Genomic DNA, 23,441 nt, shown 5'->3' with positions numbered 1-23,441 from the left:
AGCCACAATCGATCGATCTCTAATTTTCCCTGCAGTGAAAAAGAAAAAAAACCCGCTCGCACGACCTCCTCCTCCTCCCGCGCCATTCGCCTCGCGCAGCCGCGCCCTTCACCGCCGCCTCGTGCACCGGAGCCACGGGAAGCCGCCGCAGGTCACCGGGAGCCTGCCCCCACCGCGGGTCGCTGCCTTCCCAGCCGCGGGAGCCCGCCCCCGCCGCGGGTCACCGCCTCCCCAGCCGCCCCGCCGCGCCCTTCCCCACCTCCGGAACCGCAGCTTGGGGGCAATACCGCGGGAGGGGCCATGGCCGCGGAGATGACCCACGCAAGCGCGAAGCCCAGGTAGAGGAGGGCTCCCGCCGCGACGCAGAGGACGCGCCCGAGCGCCAGCATCGGGGCGAGGGCCACGTGCACGAGTGCCAGCACCACGATGACGATCCGCGGCGGCGGGGGTAGGGGAGGGGCGGCACCGCGTCGGCGACGGCCATCGGTCGGTTCGGGAAACCCTAGCTCCTCGAAGCTTCTCGATCGCACTCGGTGGGGGCGAAGTGGTTGGGCGGCACAGCAAGGGGATAGTGGTTTGTGGGAAATTGGGATTAATTAATGAGGAGCAGGGGATAGGGGAAGGGGGTTTTGCGGCGAGCTGTCCCGCTTCCCTTCCGGGTTAAGCTCTAACCCATTTCCTCTCTGCATGCGGATGCGGATTCAGGTTCTAAGAGCATATCTAGCAGACCCTTAAAACGCTCCAACCCGTAAAATAACCACCCGTTTACGGTTTCGGATGAAAAAAGTGGCCCGGTATGTGGGCCCACGACCTGTAAAAAAATTGGGAGGCATGGAAAATCTTCGCCCTCAACCTTCAGATACACAGGATGGGAGGCCGACCCGAGCTTGACCCTTATCGACTATGAGATTTGGCGGGAGAGACATTTTCGCGCGGTTGTTCCCACCCTAAGCCGCCAACCACCTTCCATCGCCCGCTCCGGAGCACCTTCCCCAGCTTCCTTCCACCACCATGGAAGCCTCCCGGTCGTCGGTCATCACCGTGGATATCATCCACACGCCATCCCCTTCGGCAGGTCTCCTCACCGATCATGTCGCACCCGTCGTCGTTCAAGGCTCCAATACGCTACCCCGCAAGCGGCAGGGCAACGTCGTAGTCCAGGGCGGCGCTCCCGCAGCCCCTGTCAGGAAGGCACGCACGCCCGCCGGCCCCGCCGCCTCCGATGTGAATTCGGTCGGGCACCCGCCAGCGAAGAAGGGGAAGGTTTCCGGTGCGAAATGCAAGAAGCTCGTCGGAAGACCTACCCCACCAACACCTCCCCTGGTTGCCCCGGCAAGAACTACCCCGAGGATGCCCGCCGACGGCGCTGCTACCGCCGCCCCCCGAGGTGTTCGACGGAACGGGCGTAAGGTATGATGCTTTGATTTCTTGTACTTCTTTCACTTTTCTCCATTGTGCGTGTTCATGACTTGTTGAGCAAAATTGTAGTGCCGGTTTGCATGATGCGACTGTCAACTTCGTGCAAATGTTGGACGACAACATGATCGACATCGATCAAGCCCCGATCGGTGATTACGGTTACAATGAGATGGATGGTGGCATGCACAGTCACGGTGAGGAAGAAGATGATGTGGAGGAGGTTGACGAGGGGGTGTTCGACGCAACGCAAGAAAAATCACGCGCAAGATCGAAGAACTACACGCCATTGGAAGATAAAAAAAACTTGATCAAGGCTTGGGAATCGGTGTCTCTTGATGCGTGCACCGGTGCTGACCAAACCGCCAAGCGGTATTGGCAAAGGATAGAGGATCAGTACCTCAGCATGATGGCAAAGTATCCCAACAGGACGCCACGCACCTTTCGGTCTCTCCCAGGTCGTTGGGACGTGATCAAGCCGGTTTGTAGCCGTTGGGCTGCTTGTTTGACGCAAGTCCGCAATGCACCTCCAAGTGGTACTGTTGAATCCTATTATGTGAGTTTGTTTTCATGTCCCAAGTTGTGCAAATCTTTTGTAGCCGTCGGAGTGGTTGCATAATTTGGCATTGTTTTCATTTTGTAGGACAAAATTGCGCAAGAAAAGGTACAAGGACATGGAAACTTCCCATAAAAAAGCATTCAACTAGAGCATTGTTGGAAATTTCTTAAAGATAGCGAGAAGTGGAAGGTGATTGGCAAAGAATCCCCACCGAAGAGAGGTGCACTCACCAAGAACAAGCCCGATGAAAACAAAAAGGCCAAGGACAAAATCAAGAAGGAAGCGGAGGCATCAAGCTTGCGGGACAAGTTAGATCATATGGTTAAGTCCAATGAGATATTGGTGATCAAGACATTGGAGGCAAAAAAGAAGTTGGCTGAGAAGAAGGCTCAAGAGAAGCAAGAGAAGTGACAACTACTCAACGAGGAGACCGTGCGCAAGGCCGCCATTCAGGAGAGAAGAGCCATGGCCAAGCTCCTTCAAGAGGAGAACAAGATCATGATGATGAATCAAAATAGATGGATGGTCACCAAAGAATGGCATGACATGGCAAGGTTGGAGATCTTGGAGAGGAGAAGGCTAGCCACAAGAGACCATGCAGTGCCAAGGTTCGGTGGTGGTTCGGCAATGGTGGTGGTGAAGATTTCATCTTGTGATGATGATGATGATGATGATGGCGTGATGATGGATGTGATGTCCTTTGGGTTGCGACGCAAAAACTATGTTCAAATGTCCCCAAAACTGTATTTGAATTCTCGAAATTTGTGTTTATTTGTTAAAATCGCGGTCAATTGCATTGTGTGGTTTTACGGTTATCTCTAGTTTGCGGGCTCTGTTCGGCCGCAGCCGATTTCGGCCCTTAAAACACGCTTTTCTCAGCCCTTATCCCGGTTATAAGGGTCGCGGTTTTAAATTGTCTGCTAGAGATGCTCTAACCGGGTACGTGGAAATGGTGAGTGCCTGATGCGATCCTGCACAATTACAGAATTTCTTTTTTTTACAAGAATTACTGAATTTCTTGTTCAAGCCACCGGGCCAAATGTCTAAATTTATTACCAAATTTTATTTCCAACGAAATAATACTGAGTTGGATTTCAGTTAGGGTTTTTGAATTAAAAAAACTCTCAATCGGGATCCTCAATTTGAAGTTGAAAAATTCTGAGGGAAATGGTTAACACCCAATTTATTTAGTTTGAAGTATTTTGAAAGTTTCAAGACCTAGTGTCAAATTATTATGATTGCATAATTAGGTAAATTTTCATTGAAAAACGGCTTGAAAGGAAAGGACTATATTGTCAAAAGCAACTGAAAGTCCTGATAGATCCTTTCTCCTGGAAATAGATTTCGATGATAATCGGTTTGAAAGAGAAAACACACCCAATAACTAGATAAAAATAATATAATTGCAGTTCAATACAGTGTAATGAAAAATTGATGCTATGGACCACAGTCCATTATGCATAGATCGGAGAAGTGCCTTCAGATGTTACGGTTCGACAAAAGAAAATTGGGTAAAGCATGTGACAGTTTTCAACGACACAAAACGAAGGCAAGCAGACACCTCATCCATGATGGGCAGCCCACATTGCGATTGCCAACGAGATTCAAGGATTGAGAATTCCACCAAGAACGAAAGGGAAATTCAATCGACTGAATTTCAGTAAAATGGAAGAAAAAGGGCACACGTCTTTTTTGACAGTAGCGAATCTTGCAAACAAAAATTGGATAAAAATGTCTAACCTATTTTTTGACCATTGCTTTCTAGGCTAATTCATTCTTACATTGAGAGATTTTGTGCGAAGAATTTGTCTTAACTTATTTAACAGAAAACAGAAAATAATCAAAGTTAGAGGGCTTCTTCAATTTACACATGCATTTTGTTGTCAAATTACAAATAACAAATTGATGAATGAACAAACCGATCTAGCGCGCCCTAAGCTCGTCTCTGTAACATAGATAACCAATGCAAATTTATTTACCAAATATCCAACACTGATTGCGAATTTGTATCTCTGGTCATAGTATTAATCATCATAACGTTAAAAATGTAGACGAATTTCAGCAGCCAATACGAGGATGAAAACGACAACACAAGCCTGCCAGCAGGTAGAGTTTAACATTCTAACAGAGGACCCAACGACCACGATGGCAGTAGATAAACATAACCACGAGGATAGTCGAAATGCATGGCAACGCAGACATAGCCCACTTGCAGAACGTTACTACCATGCATACAACATAAGAATGCAAACCGACGACAGTCATACCAATTCATCACCAGATTAATGTCTCATGGAATGGAAGCATTTTCTTCCAACGGGGTATTACAAACAGGACACAAATTCTACCAACATGTATACACCAATACTCCAGTGCAAACTTGTAAGCAAGTAGCCTGGAGTAGCATCGAACATCATCACCAGATCCATAATGACCCACAAACTTCACGGCTATTGATGATTACAGTCTAGTAATATCAGAAATAAGCAAGTCTACAAAAGTTCCCATGGCTAATGACGATTAGGATCTACTAATAGTAGAAAGAAGCAAGTATTCAAAGGCTGTTTTTCCTCTGAAAACTTGCATCTGTTGGGATCACTCACAACCATCAGTGGAATGGGCACTGTAGCTCCTTGCCAAATTCTGCGGACACCCTCTCTTCTTAGCTTCATCTGCCAACAACCAGGCCCAAGATTTGATTAAATTACCACATAAAAGAACATTGCCAAATCAACATTAAGCATCCAATAGTATACTCCCTCTGTCCCAAAATAAGTGTCGCAAGTTGTACATAAGTTGAGACACTTATTTCCAGACGGAGGGAATATTTTCAACTTGAAGTCGTGTAAATCTAAAGCCCATGCCACTCATTTTCCAGCAATGAAGTAACTTCTATCTTGTGAGATATTATAGAATTCGAATCTTTCTCATCCTTGCAATTGGTAGTGATAAAACACACAACTGATGATATAAACTTGAAACATCATATATTAGCTGTTCTCAAACGGACGTCTGCCAAAATGTAGTGGCATAGCACGAGGGGCTACCCTTCCTGTGGGGTTCGCCGGGCTCGAAGAATCCGGCCGTTGCTAGGCATGGCCAGCCGTGGGGATGCACCGCCGCCAGCCAAGAAGCCCTCCTCCGGTCCAGCGGGACGGGGTGGGGCAGTTCCGCCGCCGGCGGCGGGTGCCGGACGTGGCGTCCTGGCGCAGCCTGGCCAAAGGCCGCCGGCGGGCGGGGCCGTCGTGCAAAGTCACCCAGGCAGAGGCGCTGGCCCCGTGGGTGCGCGGCCTCCGGGGCAGGGTCACCTGCTGCCGGCCTCTGGGAGGGGTAGCCTGAGGCCGCCGGCGCCAGGCGCGGTGCCCGTTGTCCCTGCTGCCGGACGGGGTGGTCTGAGACCACCGGCGCCAGGCGCGGCGCCCATTGCTCCGCCGGCTGCGGGTCATGGAGGCCCTAGACCTCCAGTGCCGGGCACGCCTGGTGTGACTACGGCTGGACGCGGGGGTTTGCCGGCGACCGCAGGCAATCAACCACGGGCTGCACCTCCGCCCCATTATGTTGCTAGGCCGACGCTATACCGGTCCGGTACGATAAAGACTAATCAGCACTCTAACAACAGAGAGCCCAATGATCCACCCCAAGGTCAGTGGGGGGATGATGGGTTTGATGCGTATGGTGAGGGACGGCACCGTGGCTCCTCATCCACGGGAGGAGGTCGTGGCTATGCCTGGCAGAGTGATGGGTCGACAGAGAGACCGTTTCTCGGCCCTACAGGCGGTTTTGTTGAGGGAGCCTCAGGCCCGGATCACCGTCAGAGAGGTGGCTTTCGGGGCCATCGTGGAGGTCGGGGAGGAGGCCGTGGGAGGTTTCGTCGACCGCCCCTGCCTAAGGTGCAATTGTTGAGAACGAGGCGTCAGTACCGGAGCCCCACCACGCGCCCACTGAACTTCCTCCCCAGGCGATGGAGGTGGTGACTACTTTGGCCAGTGTGGAGGTTCCTGAGAATGGGACTATGGCCGAGGATTCCGGCAGGTCCGATGCTGACAGGCTATCCAAATATGCGCGCAAAAAAGAAAAGATGCTGTGCTACCGTTGTGGGGAGAAGGGCCATTTCATTGCTGAGTGCATGGCCGAGCTGTGTGAGACATGCGGCAAGCCGGCTCATCCCTCCAGTGAGTGCCCGTTCTTGCGTGACCAGGCTCCCTCACTGACTGTGTATGGAGTCTACTGCGCTGAGCTTATGTTCTTTGAATCACCGGCCACGCGAGAGATTCCGGATGAAACCCCGAGTTTGACCACCGGGGTTGTGAAAGCGACCCAGGGAGAGGTGACTGAGGCTCAGATCGTGCAGAGGCTTCAGGAGCTGGCTCCGGGGGACTTTCACTGGGAGCTGGTGGTTCTCGAGGATAAGGTCTATAAGGTTGATTTTCCCACAGTGGATGACTTGCAGAGGTTGTTGAGCTTTGGTTTGTGTAGAGTTCCTGGCACTTCATGCATTCTAGAGTTCCACGAGTGGAAGAAGGTGGAGCCTAAGGGAAAGCCGCTTACACAGGTCTGGTTGCGGTTTGTAGGGGCCCCGTCTAAGCCTTTGCAGGATGTTCGTGTTGTGGCCAGTCTGGGTATGGTTGTTGGGAAAACGGAGAGAGTTGATATGGCTTTTACCCGGGCTCATGGGGTGGCCCGGCTTTTAGTCAGTGTTCTTGATATTGAGTTCGTGCCTGATGTGGTCAACTGGACTTATAGGGGCGAGGTGTTCCTGCTCGATATTGAGTTTGAGGACACAGCTCTGTTTGCAGATGCGGTTAATGGGAATGATGTTGATATGCATGAGGGTGATGGAGATGAGGGCGCCAATGGGCCACAGATTGATGACCCCGCACGAGAGGGGTCTAACGGTTCTCGCCCAGATGCTCAGCGGCCCGGGGAGGGGACCGGGGTTGAGCAAGCAGTATCGCCATCGGTGCCTATGACCTCGTTGCGGTTCGGGTCCTTTGAGCCAGCATTAGCGCCACCTAGACTTTGGAGTGACCGGGTGGATTCTGAGGATTTGTTCGAGTACACGCTTCCTCTGTTGGAGTTTGAAGGGGCTGACGGTTCTGGACACTTGGTGAGGGACTCATCGGCGAGGACTCTGGATGGAGTCGGGGTGGGGGAGCCGGAGGTCGCTTCTCTTTCCCTTCCTCCTCTTGTGGTCGAGCCTCCAGTGTGGATTGCTACCCGTGGGCTGCTGATGGGGGTCGGGGGGTCGGGGCAGGAGGCCTTGACGTCTCCCCTCCACATCCGGACGCCAGTGACGTCGGTCACGTCGGGGTCGGCCAACGCCGGGGAAGGGAGCCCGAGGCAGGTGGCCTCGGCTCCTGCTACTCCGGTGAAGGCGGCGACACCTGCACCATCTGCTGCGTTGGAGGGGGGCTGGGGCAGGAGGCCCTGGCTCATCCTTCTTCCCTGGCGGTCTGGACGACCGCCTCTTCTTCGCCGACACTGTCTGCACGGGCGGATGGGGCGGGAGGAGGGCGCGGGCAGGCGGCCCCCGTAATCCCCTCTCCGTTCGCACCGGTGGCAGCGGACTCCGGCGTGGGGCACCCGTCTGTGGGGCTTGGGAGCACGCAGCCGCCTCTTCTGGTCTCAACGCCAGGCTTTACGAGGGAGGAGGTGGTTGCTTTTGGCGGGATCCCGGACCCCGTCTTGACAGGCAGACGGATGAGTGCTCGCATCCACGATCTCCCGGAGGTGGACGATATGCAGCAGCGGTGCGCTATGAGGGCGGCCAAGCTTCAGGAGGCTGCATCATCCTCTGGTATGTCCGTCAACATATCTAGCTCTTTATTGCATTTTTCTAATGAGGAGATTATAAATAATGCAAACCAGTTAGGAGTTTCACTAGGTGCCACGGATAGTGAGATCACTAATTCGGTCAATGATTTGTTAGATTTGGAGACGGAACGTGTCTTAGAGACTATTCGTAATCTTGCAGCAGTTAAACCGATGAATGATGAAGAGATTGATGCGTTAGGGGTTAGAGTGTTGACACTGATTTCGGCCAAAGTGAAACATGGTGCTTAGATATTATTAAAATAAAGTAATTTATATATAAAATAGCATGATAAATTTCTACCGCGCCACTCAATATAAAATAACAAACCCGGAAATAAAAGGAAAGGAGCAATATCGTCGCATAAATTAGTGGACATATGACTTTCATACACATACACCATCATCAACCACGAAATTCCAACATTGATACAAATTCAAAGTTTCATAGACGACGCTAATATTGCCACAATGCTATATCATATTTATGAGTATTATTCTGTCATCGCTAAAAAAAATATTAGCACAGTAATGTTCGCGTAAAATAATATAACACGCGACAATGTATAAAAAATGTCAAGTCATCATGAATGATATATCTGTGGAAAAATGCTTCCCCATGTCTAAATCTGACCAAGTGCACTTATACGAGATAGCTACGTACATGCATGCATATCCTATTCCATCAGCCGATCGCATGCAAGCATGCCCAGAGCCCACGCATTATGTGGCCTAATTAAGCCCAGCTGATGGGACATTACCGGTAATTAGTGATTAAACAAATAAAAAGGGGAAAGGAGCCAGCCACGCTCCCACGTTCATGGACACGATCCCACAATCAGAACGTGGGCAGGCGCGCGTCCAGCCGGCTCTCCACTGCTTCCCTTCGTCCCTATAAATACCAGGCCGTTTGACTGCTCTCGGGTCGCTCATTATTTCATCCACACGCCGCCGCTGCTGCTCACCACATCCATCGATCGCTCATTCAGTCCATTGCTGCCCGCTCATATTCATCAATCCATCCATCACTCACGCACATACAACAGCTGCTCGTCCGCTCACCGTCGTCGCCGCCGGCCGCTCGTCTCATCGCCGTCGGCTGCTCGTCGTCCACGTCGCCGCCGCCGTCATCGTCGCCGGCTGCTCGTCTTCCACGTCGCGGCCGCCGCCGTTGTCGCTGGCTGCTCGTCGTCATCGTCGCCGGTCACGCCGCCCGTCGGCGGCCATCTGCCCGTCGTCCGCTCGCTGTCGTCGTCGTCGCTCGCTCGTCATCCACACCGCTCATCGTCCACGCCAGCAGCTGCTCGTCCGCATCACTTCCTCACATCGTACGGGAGAAAAACTAAGGCAAGGTGAGAATACATGGCTACCTCCTTGCTCCTTTCTTGATGCATTCCTCTTGCACCATATGTCTCAGAGTACTATTGGTGTTCTACGTCGCTCCATATAGCACACCTAGTTTGGTCTCATGGGATCCAGCATCCCTTGTTGATACAAATCATGGTTAAGTCAAGTTCATCTTGTTTTGGTCTCATGGGATCATGCATCTCATGTTGATACAATTCAAGAACAAAAATTCCTTCTTGTTTTGGTTTCATGGTGATCTTGCATCCTATGTTGATACAGTTCAAGATTAAAATATATTCATCGATGATGTTTTATTTTCACCACATATCTCATATATATTCGGTTCTACCCACAAAAGTCTTCTTGTTTTGGTCTCATGGTGATCTTGATCCCATGATGATACAAATCAAGATAATGCATGAGATGCCTAGTGGTCATATATCACTCCTCAATCCTATAATGATGCAAACTAAGTGCACCCAATGCAACTAAAATTCTTCTTGTTTTGGTCTCATGGTGATCTTGCATCTCCATGTTGATACAAATCAGGACAAAAAATTATGCTGATCTTGTTTTGGTCTCATGGCGATCTTGCATCCCATGTTGATTCAATTCAAGGATAGAAATACGTCCATCTTGATTTGGTCTCATGGTGATCTTGCATCTCCATGTGGATACAAGTCAAGACCAAAATTTATGCTCATCTTGTTTTGGTCTCATGGCGATCTTGCATCCCATGTTGATACAATTCAAGGATAGAAATATGTCCATCTTGATTTGGTCTCATGGTGATCTTGCATCTCCATGTGGATACAAGTCAAGACCAAAAATAAAAATAAACCCCATATTGATTTGGTTTCATAAAGCCCTATGTTGTTGGAAATGCAGGCATATTTCTTCCATATAAGTTATAGCCTGTCCGGATCGCTAAATGCAGTCATCGTTGCATCATGTGGTGCTAGTTATGTAATCATGAAGCAAAGACCCAAAAAAATGATAATATTTGCATGCCATCTGCCTAGTTAACTTCATCATGTTCATGCGAAACATAAATCAATATATACTTCTGTTTGGTTACACTACCAGCATACAGTTTGTGCTATGTTGGTGATAATACAAGTAAGAACAAATCAGCATACTTCACTTGGTTATGCTACGCATGGGCACAATGTTGCTACATGATGTTAGTACTAATACAAGTGAAGTGAAACTTCATGAAAATATTCCCATGCACCGCAAATCCGAAGTCATATAAATATTTGACTAGATTCGCTTAGTCGCATGCCCATATATGATATGTTTGAGACTAGCAAAGCTAGTATTTAAGCATAACCCATATGTCATAAGAAAATCCCTCATACAGATTAAAATTAAATCACGTGTTCCTTTCATATAGGTGAATGCATCCACAAAACTAAAAGATAATTAGGGTCATAGCTCATGTCACTTGCACTAAACATAACATAGTGCGATTGAATATGTGATCAACAAATTTCATATAGCCCTCGCATATGATGGCTCGGTGCAACGCTATATACATTGCTATAAAGTAAACCAAATAATCCACCATTTCAGGCATGCATGCCTAAATCACATGCATGTCAAAATTAACTCATGAAAAGAGTTATGCCCCATATTGCACATACGCGCGTTAGCCCGGCTAGTTAACCATTAAATAGATTTTCATATGATTAAAAAGGACAACCACTACATATTTGTGATGGTTAATGAGCTAGGCATGAACGTGCTATATGAATGAACATTGTCAAATCATGAATGTTATGTGACGCATATGTTAGCATAGACGAAGTTCAAGGCTCTCCGAGTACGCCGACGTCGAAGACCGCGAGGAGGACTATTTATTTCTACATTTTCTAGTCTTCTTTTATTTCTACATTTTGTAGTACTCACGTGTTGCAATTATATGTAATAGGATAGTTGGAATTCTTAATCAGGGGTTTTCTCTACGGAGATGTGATTAACAGATCTTTTATGTAAATGTAAGAGTTCTGGAAATAAAGTACCTGCAATGTTTGATCCTATTTTTATTATATGCATTTACTCATTTAAATTATTCACTCTGTATCAATGACGTGGACGCGTGTTCTCATGCCCCGCCATTTTCCCGTCATCATAGAGTGCTAGATAATATGTTTGCGGATCTAGCACCTCCAAATCATGTGTCTGAGGATGATGATGTACCCATCGAAAATGATGCTGATAATTTAAGTGAACCCGGTTATGAGGACCGAGCGGCAGAGCCTAGTAAACCAAAACGTAAGTGGAAACGGAAAATCTATCCTGATTCCGCAGTTCGTAGGAGTGCTAGGATTCGAATCACTAAAAAATTCCATGATGAATTATGAGAGGAATCTTTTGGAATAGCAGAGGTCTGAAGGACTTGGCTAAAAGAAGGTTCCTTGCTGAGGAAGCTTTAGAGCAGAAGTTAGATTTTGTTGCTCTATCGGAGACTGGTAGAGAAAACTTTGGGCCCCAGTTTCTTTCTTCTCTTGTGGGTGGTATTGATTTCGATTGGCATTGCCTCCCTCCGCGAGGAAGATCGGGTGGTATCTTACTCGGTGTGAGATGCGATTCGCTTGAAGTCCGAAGTGTAGTGATGGGTGACTTCGCGGTGAAGTTTCGAGTCAGGTCTAAGATAGATGGTTTTAACTGGGCTTTGGTGGCGGTTGACGGTGCCGCACAGCCCGAGCTTAAACCGGAGTTTCTGGCGGACATTGTTCGAATCTGTGGGTCAGAACAGCTCCCAATTTTAGTTGGAGGTGATTTCAATATCATCAGAAGGAGAGAGGAGAAGAACAATGATAACTTTGATGGTAGATGGTCGTTTATGTTCAATACCATTATTGAAAGCTTGGATCTGAGGGAGATAGAGCTTTCTGGTAGAAAGTTTACCTGGGCTAATGCTCTGCCAAACCCGACTTATGAAAAACTTGATCGAGTTCTTGCGAGCGTGGAGTGGGAACAAAAGTTCCCTCTGGTTACGGTGCAAGCTCTCTCGAGGGGAATATCCAATCACACACCCTTGTTCGTGGACTCAGGGGAGCCGAACCACGTGGGTAACAAGAACACCTTTTCTTTCGAGATGTCATGGTTCGAACGCGAGGGGTTCTTGGACTTGATTGCCAGGGAATGGGCTAGAGGTGCAGGAGGCACGACTGCGATCGAGCGTTGGCAGAATAAGATTAGGCATTTGAGAAGTTTCTTACGGGGTTGGGCTAAGCACCTTAGTGGTGTGTATAAGATTGAAAAGGATAGACTCCTTTCTCTTATACAGGCCCTGGACATAAAGGCCGAATCCACTATTTTACTGCCTAATGAGCTTCAGGTTAAAAACGAGACGGAGAAGAGGTTGAAAGAACTGCTCCGCAAAGAAGAATTGAAGTGGGATTTGCGTGCTAAAGTACGCAAAGTGGTCCAAGGGGACGCGAATACTCAATTCTTCCATTTGATAGCTAATGGCAAGCACAGAAAGAAGCATATCTTTCAGCTTGAACAAGACGAGGGCACTAGGATAACCTAAAAACAGATATTACCGAGTATTACAAGCAGTTATTTGGACCTCCGGAGGATAATTGTGTGTCCCTCGATGAGTCCAGGACTGAGGATGTGCCTCAGCTATCGGCTGCCGAAAATGATATTCTGGTTGCCCCGTTCTCAGAGAAGGAGGTGTTTGATGCTATTGCACAGATGGAAAACAATAAGGCTCCCGGATCGGATGGATTCCCGGCCGAGTTCTATAAAAAGTGTTGGCACATTATTAAGGGGGATTTGATACCTATGTTCCATGATCTGTTCTCTGGACAGCTTCAGTTATTTCACTTGAATTTTGGAACTATCACACTGCTTCCTAAGAAGACAGATGCTGTGAGAATTGAGCAATTCAGGCCGATATGCCTCCTCAATGTTAGTTTCAAAATTTTCACCAAGGTAGGGACTAATAGGCTCACACAGATTGCGCATTCTGTGGTGCAACAGTCCCAAACTGCTTTCATGCCGGACAGAAATATCCTTGAAGGGGTGGTCATCCTGCATGAAACGCTCCATGGAATTCAGTCCAAAAAATTAGATGGAGTAATTTTTAAGGTGGATTTCGAGAAAGCGTACGATAAGATCAAATGGCCATTCCTCCAACAGTCATTGCGTATGAAAGGTTTTGATGAAGCCTGGCGCCGACAGGTTGAATCATTTACGCAAAAAGGTAGTGTGGGAATTAAAGTTAATGATGACATAGCTCATTACTTCCAGACACATAAAGGCCTAAGACAAGGAGATCTGATGTCCCCTATCCTGTTTAACATTGTGGTGGATATGTTAGCAATTTTGATAGGAAGGGCTAAGGAAAATGGTCACGTAGGTGGATTGGTACCTCATCTCGTTGATGGAGGTGTATCCATCCTTCAGTACACTGATGATACAATTATCTTTATGGAGCATTACTTGGCCAATGCGAGAAATATGAAGCTTGTGTTATGCCTATTTGAACAATTGACGGGGTTAAAGATTAACTTTCATAAGAGCGAGCTGTTCTGTTTTGGTAGAGCCAAAGACGAACAAGAGGCTTATAGGCAATTGTTTGGGTGCGAGTTGGGAGAGTTACCCTTCTCTTACCTGGGTATTCCAATCCACCATCGTAGGCTGACAAATAAAGAGTGGAAGTGCATCGAGGACCGATTTGAGAAGAAACTGAGTTGTTGGAAGGGTAAGCTCATGTCATACGGAGGCCGATTAATCCTAATTAATTTGGTGCTCACGAGTATGCCTATGTTTCTCCTATCGTTCTTTGAGGTCCCAGTTGGGGTTAGGAAGAGACTGGACTTCTATCGATCGCGTTTCTTTTGGCAGGGTGATGAGCTTAAACGAAAATATCGGCTTGCTAAATGGGATGTCATCTGTAGACCGAAATACCAAGGGGGTCTCGGTATTGAGAATCTAGAAGTTAAGAATAGATGCCTTCTTAGCAAGTGGCTGTGGAAGCTCTCAACGGAGAATGATGCCATGTGGGCTCAAATTCTTCGTTCCAAGTACCTCCAGACAAAAACTTTGTCCCAGGTTACAGTCAGGCCGACTGATTCACCTTTTTGGAAAGGTCTGATGAAAGTCAAACAATCTTTCTTTAATAGGATGAAGTTTGTTATTGGAAACGGCTCTAGTACACGTTTCTGGGAGGATACTTGGCTCGGCGAGACACCTTTGGCCATCCAATATCCGTCTTTGTACCGTATTGCTCAACGACGTGAAGTGTTCGTCGCCTCGGTATTTCAATCTATCCCCCTTAATATTCAGTTCTGACGGACGCTAGCGGGCAATCGTTGGGAAGAATGGCTCTGTTTAGTTAGGAGACTAATGGAGGTCCAACTATCTCAACAACCCGATGAATTACGCTGGAAATTGACTAGGTCTGGAGTATTCACTGTTAAATCAATGTATATTGATGTTATTAATTCGAACTCCATTCCTACCTCTAAGCATGTTTGGGCTGTCAAAGTTCCTTTAAAAATAAAAGTGTTTATGTGGTTTGTCCATAAACACGTTATTTTAACCAAGGACAACTTGATAAAGCGTAGTTGGACAGGACCTACTAGGTGTAGTTTCTATGATCGGGATGAGACAATCAAACATCTCTTTTTTGACTGCCCGTTGGCCAAAGTACTTTGGCAGACTGTCCACATTGATTTTAATATAAATCCACCGAATTCTGTTAACATGTTATTTGGGACATGGCTTAATGGGATTGAGCCTGACTTAGCGAGACACATTCGGGTTGGAGTTTGTGCCTTGCTGTGGACTATCTGGACCTGCAGAAATGATTTGGTTTTTAACAGAATATCATGTATTCATTTTTTGCAGGTTTTATTCCGAACTACGGCTCTGATCCGTTCCTGGTCGCTACTCACCCAGATGGAGGCCAGGGAGCACTTGGCTACTGGGTCTTTCCGATGGGAGATGGCAGCTCGGGATATCTTCAACCGGTTTGGATGGCGGTCATGTAATAGGATAGGCATGTAGTTTACCTATCTAATTTTAGCCAGCCAATTGTGGCGTCTTTACATGGCTAGTGGGTGTTTCTAGCCCTTTTTGGCTCTGTGTGAGCTTTCTTTTGCTTTCTATTACTTTTTGGAGACCTTGGAACCATGTTTGCACTGCTTTATTTGTTTAATAAGATGGCCGTATGCATCTTTTTGATGCAGAGGCCGGGGATTTCCTCCTTTTCTAAAAAAATAGCACCACCTTATAGTACTAGATGTGCATACATTTACTGTCATGTTATTTATGTAAGTAGTGGATGAGCATACATTTACTGTCAAGTTATTTATGTAAGTGCTAGATGTGCATACATGTACTATTATGTTATTTATGTACATGATCAAACAGATTACTTATTTTTACTGAAGTATAAACGCATTAAACTGAGTCACAGAACAGCAGACAAAGGCACAATGGTAATTCTACCAAAATTTAGTGAACATAGCGCTACATAGAAGTTGATAATTGTTAAAAGGACTGGAGGAGTGACAGAACTCGGTACAAAGTCATAAATGCGAAATGCAGCTAAGAAGAGTAGACTAGTATGCCATAGACAAAACTTCAAAACTTTGGGTCTTCCCATTGGTTTCAATGGAGAAATTAGCAATGACAAGAAAACTAAGAAAGGTGCTTCCATACAGTTTGGAAGCATGCAAACATTGTTATATAATCTCACTCGCTGCAAAGATACAACGATCACAGGGGACGATGGAGCGTAAGCAATTAATATTGCTTATTTTTATAATATGTAAAAGGAATGTCATTTTTATTAACATCACTTCGTAACAAAAGTGATCAAACTGTTCACTTTCCATCTTTGGGAAAGCTATCTCCATCGATCCGGGAGTGGATGGAGATGTGACACTGGCAGTGTCAGCATAGGCTGTTGGATGCTGGCGCGCAATGGAGACATGCTCTCCATTATGTCAGGCCTTAACCTGGAGATTGTTTGCTGCAATGATAGGGGGCCTAATAGTCCAGCAAAGAGTAAGGCGCTTAGGGAGTTTGCTGACTCATTACATGCTACAATTTTCTGTATCAAGGAGACTAAACTGGCAATGATCGACCAGTACACTATTATGGAATGTTTGGGTCGTCTTACAACGGTTTTGCTTACCTTCCTGTGTGCAAGACTAAGGGAGGGGTCGTTATCGCCTGGAATTCCTCCATGCTACAGATTTCTAACTTTGTGAATGATACAAACTTCATCACGGGCTATGTTTTGCCATCTGAGGGTGCGCCTTGGTGGCTTTCGGTGGTTTACAGACCATAAGAGGATCAGGAGAAGATCTCAGCTCACCACCAGCATTTCCCTGGCCTACTGTTGGTGTTAGGGGATTTTAACCTGATTCTACAGGCATCTGACAAGAATAATGCTAACCTGGACTGATGGGAAGATTCAAGCAGTTCATTGATGATAATGGCCTCAAAGATCTGTACTTGCATGGGCACAGCCACATGTTTACGTGTAACAAGCTGGAATCACCCACGCTTACCAAGATTGACAGAGTTTTTGTCTCAGTCGATTGGGAATTGGAGCATCCGGACTGTTTCCTTCAGGTGCTATCCACGGCGTACTCTGATGATTGTCCATACTCTGATCATTGTCCGCTTCATTTGACGCTGAGTGAGCACATTCAACCAAGGCGCCACCTCAGGTTTGAGATTTCCTGGGCAAAACTTAAGGGTTTTGAGGAGGCGGTCAAGGAAGTGTGGGCCTGCGACACTGCCATTACTGACCCGTTCAAGCACTTATATTTGCTGTTGAGAAACACAGCACGTTATCTCACAGCTTGGGGACAAAAGAGCAGTGGGAATGTGAAGCTGCAGATCACCGTCGCAAATTATGTGATTTTGCGCCTCGATTGTGCTCAGGATTGGAGATCTCTCTCGGCGGAGGGGAGGTGGTTGAGACGCACGTCGAAGCAGCTAGTGCTGGGTCTTGCATCGCTTGAGCATATGATTGCGAGACAATGCTCACGTATAAGATGGCTAAGAGACAGAGATGCTAATACGAAGCTTTTCAATCTTTATTGCCAATGGGAAGAAAAAAAGCATACCGGCAATTACCCATGGGGGTGACACCATTACGGATCAATACGGGAAGAGGTAATGGCAAAGCCAAGATCTAGGGTGGACTGGTTACACAAAGGTGATCGCAACACTGGATTCTTCCACGCGAAAGCAGCTGCTAGGAAGAGCCAGAATCGCATTGTCTCACTTGAAGATGGTGCAGGTGTTCTTCACGAGAGTAAGGAGGAAGTTGTGGCAGAAATTCAAGGTTTCTATACCGGACCTGTACAGAGCATAGGAGGAGCTAGATATTGAGGCAGTTTTACATCACATTCCGATAATGGTTACAGACCAGATGAACGAAATGCTTTTAAGGCCGTTTACAGCAGAGGAAGCGCGTGCATCACTTTTCTCCATGAAACCATCAAAGGCGCCGGGGTGGATGGATTTAATGCCAGCTTTTATCAGCGGCATTGGGACCTCATTAAGGAGGATGTAACCCAGGCGGTGCTCGGGTTTCTACATGATGATCATATGCTGGAAATGATCAACAAAACGGCAATAGTTCTTATACCGTAAGTGAAACACCCAAGGAATACTACCCGGTATAGGCCGATCTCCTTATGCAACATCATTTACAAATTATGTTCTAAAGTTTTGGTTAACCGCCTTCGTGAGATCCTTGACGAGATTATAGCAGAAGAACACAGTGCATTTGTACCTGGGAGACTGATCACAGACAATGTACTCAGCTTACGAGTGCACCCACTCTATGAAGCGAAAGAAGGGTAAACATGGATGGTGTGCAGTTAAAATCGATATGATGAAAGCTTATGACTGAGTCGAATGGCCATATTTACAAGGTGTTATGCAGCAGCTTGGTTTTGCAGAAGTATGGTTTCTCTAGTTATGAAATGTGTTACCTCAATCAGCTTTCAGGTAAAGGTGAATGCGGAGCTTCTTCTCTCTTTTAAACCTACAAGAGAGTTTACACAAGGGGATCCCATATCCACATATTTTTTCTTGTTGTGTGGGGAAGGATTATCACGTCTGCTCAAGAATTATGATGCGGGATGGATTGACAGAGGAATTCGAGTGGGCTTCACGGCCCTGTGGGTCTCATATATTTTATTTGCAGTCGATTGTCTTGTGTTCATGAAGACCGATGTTAGGAGTGCAACTCGGCTGATTGAAATTCTGAGTGTTTATAGTGAAGGTTCGGGACAGCGAGCAAATAAGCAGAAGAGCTCGATCTTTTTCAGTGGGAATTATGGAGCTTCTGTTTGAGTGGGTGTACGAAATGCATATTCAGCGAGAAGCACTCACAGAAAAATATCTTGGGCTACCAACTCCCTCTGGTAGGCTCACAGAACGTCACTTTGAGCACATCCATGAGTGTTCAAGATGCAGGGTGCAAGGCTGGTGTGACAAAAAACTTTCATGTGTAGCAAAGGAAGTCCTTCTTAAGACAGTGGTTCAAGCTTTACCAACCTACGCTATGACCTATTTCAAGCTCACAAAGGGGGTGTGCAGAGAAGTCATGACAGTGATGTCCATGTACTGGTGGGTGGGATCACTGGATAAAAGAGAAATGCACTGGCAGTCATGGGATAAAATGTACATCTCAAAATTTAGAGGGGGGGGTGGAATTTAGAGATTTTTAACGATGCCATGTTGCCAAAGCAGGCATGGAGGCTATTGGAGAAGCCTGACAGTTTGTGTGCACATGTACTAAAAGGGAGGTATTATCCTAATGGTGAGTTCTTGAGTGCACATTGCCCAAGGAGTGCATCACCTACATGGAGAGCCATCATTGCTGGCAGAAGCATGTTGAAGGAAGGCCTGATTAGGCGCGGCGGCGACGGAAGGACGACTGAAGTATGTCATGGCAAGTGGATAGCTGGAACTGTGTCCATGAAACCCATATGCCGTCTATCTGATGAGCCAGTACACATAGTTGCTGATCTTCTTGATGAATCAGGGCAGTGGAACACAAGTTTGGTTCGGAGTATGATTATTTCCCCTGACGCGGATGCAATCTTGAGCATGCCGTGACCAAGAGTTGTATGCCCAGATTTTTGGGGTTGGGCATGGGAGAAGTCTGGGTCGTATACGGTCCGATCCGCTTATAGAATGGCAATGGACAAGAAGTTCAATTTGCAAGTTCAGACTTCATCCTCTGATAGTGGAGGGGAAACATGGAAGGCTCTATGGAAACTACAAGTACAACCAAAAATTCATGTCTTTGTGTGGAGAGTACTGAAGGATATGTTACTAGCACATGGGGAATAATACATGCGTCATATCAGATCGGATGCAATTTGCCCAATGTGCGGAGGAAGCAATGAATCCTTATTTCATGCGCTGATAGTTTGCGATCATGCACTGCTGTTTTGGGACACAGCCAGTGGTTTTATTGAGTTAAAACTTCCTACGTTACACCATGTGACATCGGCGAGAGACTTACTAGATCACAACTTCGTGAGTAAGAAGGATGCAGCGGTGGCTGCGTCGGTTTTGTGGGTGATTTTGAACAGCAGAAACAAGTACACAAACAGGGAGATCGGCTATCAACCGCACAGACAAGAACTTGTGAGAGCGCTGGACATTCCGGCAGTGGAGGTGCTACACGCTAAACCACAGCCTAAGTGGGAGCCTCCGGACGCTGGCTGGATCAAAGTTAACACTGACAGTGCAATCGGATGTGCACAAAAGTGTGCGGGGACTGGGGCGATCGCGAGGTATCAATCAGGTACATTTGTCGCAGCACAGGCAACTAAGGTATGAAGCTATAACAGACCCATTCATCATTGAATCGTTAGCCTGTCAAGATTGCGTGAGCATGGCTTTGGAAAAGGGTTACCGGAAGGTGATCATGGAGACAGATTGTCAGATGATTGCAACGGCATGGGAAGCGGGATATGATGGCTCCGAGGCCGGACATATCTTCAGAGAGATGAAGACGTAGCTCTCACAATTTCAGGGATTTCCTTTAGTGTTTTCTAATCGTAGTGCGAACTTTGCTGCTCACCTGTGTGCAAAGGAAGCACTGAGCTTGGAGTGTTGTAGCTCCTTTTTTGATGTAATCCCTGCCTTCTTGATTGCCCAAGTGCAATCAGAAGTTGTTCCGCCAACTCAGTAATAAAATTCCTTGATGGCGGTTTAAAAAAAACACGGCGAGGCGTTATTCATGCTTTTGTGCACATCAGCATTTGTTTCTCCATGGGGTGTTTCCTCCTATCTTAATGAATGAAATCAGCAACTCTGCTGTTTTTCGTCAAAAAAAGTTTTGGAATTCCTTAACATTGCCCAGGTGGATCTTAGTGATCAAGACCTGATTTTGTTTTAATTAAGAGGAAGTCTGGGCGGTAATCAAGGAGATGCCGGCCAAACGTGCACCTGGCCCCGTGTTTTTTTGGCTTGTTCTACTAGAAGGTGTGAGCGATCATTAAAGGAGGTGTCATGGCAGCGATTCATAAGCTGTTTCTCTATGACGGCCGCGGTTTTGGTAGATTAAATCAAGCCCTGATCATGCTGATTCAAAAAAGCCGGATGCATGCATGATCGGTGAGTTTCATCCGATTAGCTGGGTACACGGTATACTGAAGCTATGTGCTAAATTGCTCGCGACAAGACACAGCCGACGTATGAAAGATCTGATAATGGTGAATCGATCGGCGTTCATAAAAGGGAGAAATATACATGATAATTTCATGCTTGTCCAGCAGTTAACGAGGAAGCTGCACAAGTGGAAGGCCAAGGGACTCATGGCCCTTTTTGTTTGAGGTGCTACGAGCTAAAGGATTCTCGAAGATCTAGAGAGTTTGGGTTGCTACTACTCATGACGGCTAGTAATCGAGTGGTGGTAAATGGCTCGGCTTGGGCGAAATTCATGCACTGCACATGGGCTTCATCAGGGAGATCTGCTCTCGCCCCTCCTTTTTGTGATCGCCATGGACACCTTGACTTCCATGGTCACCCGAGCATAGGAATGTGGAGTGCTCAGTGCATTGCCAGGATGATCACCTCGATGCGGTACTACTCATCAGGCAGATGGCAATCGATTTGATGTGTGTCCATGAATCTGTACGCATTTTTGGAGCTGTCTTCAAGTGAATTTCAACAAGTCTTCGGCCATTATGATCTGTGCGGAAGAGGGATATCAGGAGATGGTGGCTGCGGCGTTGCCATGGAAGATGGGAGTTTTTCCCTGCAAATATTTGAGGCTACAACTCTCCATCAAACAGCTCACGAGGTCGGAGTGGCAACCGATAGTTGATTCGCTGCTGCGATTTCTTCCGACATGGCAGAGAGGTTTGATCACCAGGCCGGGACGGCTGATCCTTGTGAAAAATGTTATTAGAGGCTGTCCTATGCATCACCTGATTGTGGCAGACGCTCAAAAGTGGGCGCTTGATTGTGTTGACAAGGACTGCAGGGCCTTCTTTTGGGCTGGGACAGAAGAAACCCATGGCGGGAAGTGCCACGTGGCTTGGTGGCGTATTTGTAGGCCAAAATGCCTCGGAGGCTTGGGAGTGATTGATCTCAGGAGGCAAGATATTGTGCTGCACCTACATTGGGAATGGTTGATTGAAGCACACGGACGATACTGGACCCTGGAAGGGATTGAACATGCCCCCTGATCCTCGGGTTCAGGAGGCGTTCGACAGGTTGGTGCATTAGCAGTGGGAGCTGGGGATTGAGTTTTATTCTAGAGGGACCGTTGGATTAATGGTGCTAGGCTGGCAGAAATTACGCCACACGTCTGGACCCAGGTGGTCAATCGCAGATTGGTTAAGGAGGGCTTGTATCTTCACAGCTAAGCATCTGACATTGTGGGAGAGCTCTCTACCGATGGGCTAGTGCAATTCATCCGGCTCTGGGCGATTCTACTGCCCATGCAAAACTCCCCTGGCCAGGAAGATGTTGCGATATGTATGTGGAACGTTCAGGGCAGCACACCTCGGCTTCTCCAATCACATGCCGTGAGAGGGTGCCATCAAGTTCCAAACTTCCAATGTGCATCGGCAGTTTAGCAGTGTTGGGCTCCCCTGTCATGTAAGATATTTATGTGGCTTGCGCTGCAATATCGACTGTGGACCTCGGATTGGAGATTGAGGCACGGTTTGCAGGATCAGAGCTCATCGTGCTTTCTATGCGATCAAGAAGAAGATATTGTGGATCATATTTTGCTGCAATGTGTCTAGTTAGGTATGGTATCTCTGCTTCATGAGGGGAGGATTGATTTGGCGCTGCTGCCAATGATGACGGATCATCTTGAATCTTGGTGGAGCTCTAATCGCAAACGCATTCCTAAAAGGTACAACAAAGGGTTTGTTTCGATGATCACTATTGTGTGTTGGAGTAATTTTTTTTGAAAGATCTAGCAAATTGCTGGCTTCAATTAGATTTAGCAGAAAGCAGCGGAAGAAACAACATGAGGAGGATCCGAAGATCAAAGGAAAAAGGAAAAGGCAGCCCTATTAGCTACAGAACAACACTACACTTACAAGACGGAACGCCATCCGCCCACCGCAAGACAATGCAGCTCCAACTCCGGCGGAGAAACTACGGAGAACAAAACGTTGGCGTCACAGGAGATAGCCGAACGGACCACATGTCGCTCGTCATCGTACGCTACCAGAGCCCCGCACCGCAGCTTCGACTTCACAGCAACAAGCAGCCGAGGTAATCTCAAGGACACGCCGGAGAAGAGCCGACTACCATGAGAAAGGCCTCCGACAATGCTCACCACCGTCATCGTTGCCACAGAAGTCAAAACCTCCCTCATCGCCGGACATGACCAAGCAGCAGGAACAGTAGCCGAGTATTTGGAAGCAACGTAATGGATGAGTGTTTGGTAGGCATGACACGGTATCTGAATGGGTATTGGCTTCAAAAATCTTTCAAGAGCTCAAGTTGTGGGCTCTTGCCGGAGCTAGAGGAGTTCAACACTTTAGCGAAGAGTGGTGTATGGTTTTAGGAGTTTCTTTGCTCTTGCACTGGCTTGTGTTGAGAGTGGCTTGGATATTTCTTGTACATTTAGCTCTGCCTTCTATAAAGCTATGGTACGCAATTTGCATACTCCTGGTAAAAAAATAGTTCACTTCTTTTACCAGAGTGAGGGAAACATGGCACAAAGTCATAAATACCAAATGCAGCTAAGAAGAGTAGACTCGTATGCCATAGCCAAAACTTCAAAACTTTGGGTCTTTCCATTGGTTTCAATGGAGAAATTAGCAATGACAAG

The sequence above is a fragment of the Triticum urartu genome, chromosome 2 (assembly GCF_003073215.2).
Source record: "Triticum urartu cultivar G1812 chromosome 2, Tu2.1, whole genome shotgun sequence".
Lineage (NCBI taxonomy): Eukaryota > Viridiplantae > Streptophyta > Magnoliopsida > Poales > Poaceae > Triticum > Triticum urartu.
Note: the sequence above shows the minus strand (reverse complement) of the source record.